Source organism: Tupaia chinensis, unplaced genomic scaffold (genome assembly GCF_000334495.1).
Source record: "Tupaia chinensis unplaced genomic scaffold, TupChi_1.0 Scaffold000443_1, whole genome shotgun sequence".
Taxonomy (NCBI): domain Eukaryota; kingdom Metazoa; phylum Chordata; class Mammalia; order Scandentia; family Tupaiidae; genus Tupaia; species Tupaia belangeri.
The window spans coordinates 1,730,671-1,734,025 of record NW_006159948.1 but is presented as its reverse complement, the minus strand read 5'-3'; the positions used below and the strand labels follow the sequence as shown (position 1 = coordinate 1,734,025).

The 3,355-nt window shown below is 38.5% G+C and overlaps 1 pseudogene; it reads right to left on the bottom strand.

Annotated features, from left to right (window-relative positions):
- Positions 1-489: 489 nt before the first annotated feature.
- Positions 490-1,530, bottom strand: LOC102468206 (ADP-ribosylation factor-like protein 4A; annotated as a pseudogene).
- Positions 1,531-3,355: the final 1,825 nt, after the last annotated feature.

The following is a 3,355-nucleotide window of genomic DNA, read 5'->3' as shown; positions in this document are numbered from 1 at the left end:
TTATGATTAGTCTACATGTCCGTACTTACTATAACAGTCAAATTACTTTATTTTAGGTTCAAGTGAAAGTGTTTCCAACAACAATTTCTATCATAGCCTTAAATCCAAAAAAAGTTGTTTAAAACTTGTGCAGAAAAGATGCATAGCTATTTCTAAAAAGATGACACACCAAAACATGCTTTGCCAGAAAAACTAACCCATGCACTTAAATATACCCTCAAATACCTTATTTTTATTAAAGTCAAACCAATTTAAACATTGTCCAGAATTAAGCTATAATTATTAAATGATTTGATTTCAGAAAATGTCAAAAATCATTTGGCCAAAACATAAAAAAAAGGCAACACTTCTCCTCCTTGTCCCTTACATCAAAAAAAGACTGGGCCAATGTGATCAATACGACTGCATATGCATTAATCTACCTTAACATTTCAATTCATTAGCATTTTATCATAACATAAAAAGCCTTGTGTGCAACTTCCTTGCAAAGGCTTACCCCAAAAAGATATAAGCACAAAACACTAGGCAGACACTCTTCAAAGTTTTATTTCACTAACTTCAGGTCAAATTTCCATAGCTGTTTTCTGATCAATTAATTATCTTTGTTTGGCTTCCCAAAAACAGTAGTACCGAAAGATTGTGGGGTAGAGAAGAGACCACTTTAAGAAGCAGCGCATTTACTCATCTTCCACAAGGCAACAAAGTTGGGCATCTGATCGTTCAGTAAAACAAAGCTTGAATAGCATCCAGGAGGGCAGACAGGCAAACCAGGCTGTAGACACTCTTCCATTTGTCAAAATCAGACCAGAGATAACCTACTCCACACAGATATAAAAGGTACTATTCATCTTTTCTTTTTCTGTAGCCGCAACATTTTTCTTCTTTTAATTATCATATCATGTAGTTTCCCAAGTCCTTCCTTTAGTCCATCTCCTATGATCGCACAGGTAGGCCGCAAATGCCATGGCGTTGATGAGCTCAGTTCACTCATTGCTAACAATTTCTCAATTTCTGAGAGACAATGAGTTCCTCGGGTCTTGTTTGTTAGCAACTATAAGTACAGGGACTCCTTGATTTTCTTATATCCTTGTTATTTTCAGTTCAGTTTTGGCTTCTTCCATCCTTTCAACATCAACAGAGTCCACAACAAACACAATCCCATCTGTGCATCTGGTATATGACTTCCACAGTGGCCTTCATTTCTCCTGACCACCGGCATCCCAGAAATGAAGAGTGTTTTAGAATTTCCCAAGGTTACCTTAATTTTCTCAGTGTTAAATCCTTTAGTAGGTACAGTATTTACAAATTCATTGAACTGCAGCCTGTATAAGACAGTTGTCTTTCCAGCACAGTCCAAACCCAGAATTACAATGTGGAAGCACTGAAATGAAGGCAGGCTAGACAGGACAGAAGTCTGGTCTGACAATCTATTCCCCATTTCCAGCAGCAAATAAATATCTCAAATGGAATTGCTCTCTTCTGACTGCTTTAGAACTTCTCTTCCTAGGTGATCCAGCTACAAGACTGAGGACCCAGGCTCAACGCTTTTCTCAGCTGCTGGAAAGACTCCGTAATACCAGTTGATGGACACCAGCATGGCCTGGCCGGTAGCAGGGAAGAGATGCCGCTTCCAGGGGCGCCAAGGCGGCACCGAGGCGGCGCCGAGCGCTAGACCTCCTTCTTCTTTTAGTGATTTTGAAATAGACAATACGTTACTTAAATTTTTTTCTTTAGTCATGACAGGGCATGCATGTGCAGAAATCTGAGCGAATGGGGGCAGAATGAGCACCTTTCACAGTGTCTAATCATTCTATTATTCCCTTCTTCTAGTTTTCCAGTCCATCTGACCCTGGGGCCTGGAACACACCTGAACATGTTTCCGGCTGACCAGGCTGGGGATTTGAAGTGTAGTCACCATATAGGATCTCACTTCTCTTGAGCAGTGTCCTACCACTGTGTCACACAACTGGCCCGACAACGTATTATTTTTATTGAGTCCATTCTGTGCACAGATCACTAGAGCTTATTGCTTCTGCAAAATTGAAAATTTGTTCCCTGGATCAATATTTCCCCTATCCACATCCACTCCACCTATCTGGTAGTATCATTTATTGACTGAATGCATATTAGTAGGAAGCTTTGCTATACATGACAAACATGAGTGTAGCCTGAATAAACCCACAAGCAAACCTATATTTAAGAATTGGGCGTAACTATTAGACTACAACAACAAAGATTTATGACTGAAGAAATTTTTCTGACTTATTGAAACACATTTTAAAAGCCTGTTTTTTAAATAATAAATAAAACACATCCTAACTCACTAATCATAGGAATTTAACAAAATTTTTGTCCCAAAAAAGAAAGAAAAGGCCACAACATGCCTGGTGAAGAAGAGGGTGGACAAGCTTTCCTTCTGACAGAAGAATATTTCACAGAATAGACATGAAATGAAGAAATCCACAATTTATTGTCCCAAGTTTAAATCAAAGCATAATTTAGAGAGATTATACTTAAAAAAAAAAAAGAATTGATAAAAAGAGTATGATAATGATGGTAATGATGAAAAAATAAGACTGATATTATAGCAGTATAGAACTTCTTATTTGATAATTTCTTTTTTATTATTATTATTTAATTTTTTCATTTGTTCATTCATTTATTTTAATTTGACTAGAGAGAGAGAGGGACAGTGAGAAAGCAAGCCGCCAGGTCTGGGACTTGAACCGTGGTCAGTCATGTGGGAGTGTCCAGCGCCTTAACCACGATGCCACTTGTTGCTCCCCTTATTTGATCATTTCTAAGACTTTGAAAAAAAGAATGATAAATAATTGCAAATGTATGTATCAAACATATTTTGATGGTGTGTTATGTCATCCTCATGAAATAAAATTATGTAAGATAAGTGATAGTTTTATAAGCTTGGGTATTTGGAATGTGCTTCTTTTTTTAATTTTTAAAAAATTCCTAGGGCATCAGGAAGTAGATTATAAATCCTAACAAAACTGTTTTACACAGAATGATCTCATTTTACACAAATGGTTGCCAAATGAGAGGGCAGAGCTAATGTGAGCGTGACCCATCCATCCCAGTAAGTATATAAAGGGCCTGAAAGAGTAGGTGACAACCACACTTCAGAAATATCCTCCTGCATCTCACCTGAAACCTTACTTCCTGACACCATGTACTGCAACTACGGAAGTTCCTGTGGAAGCTGTGGCTCTGGCTCTGGCTGTGGCTCTAGCTGTGGCTCAGGCTGTGGCTCAGGTTGTGGATATCGATACAGATCTGGCTGTGGATATGGCTCCAGCTGTGGATCTGGCTGTGGGTACGGCACCAGCTGTGGATCTGGCTG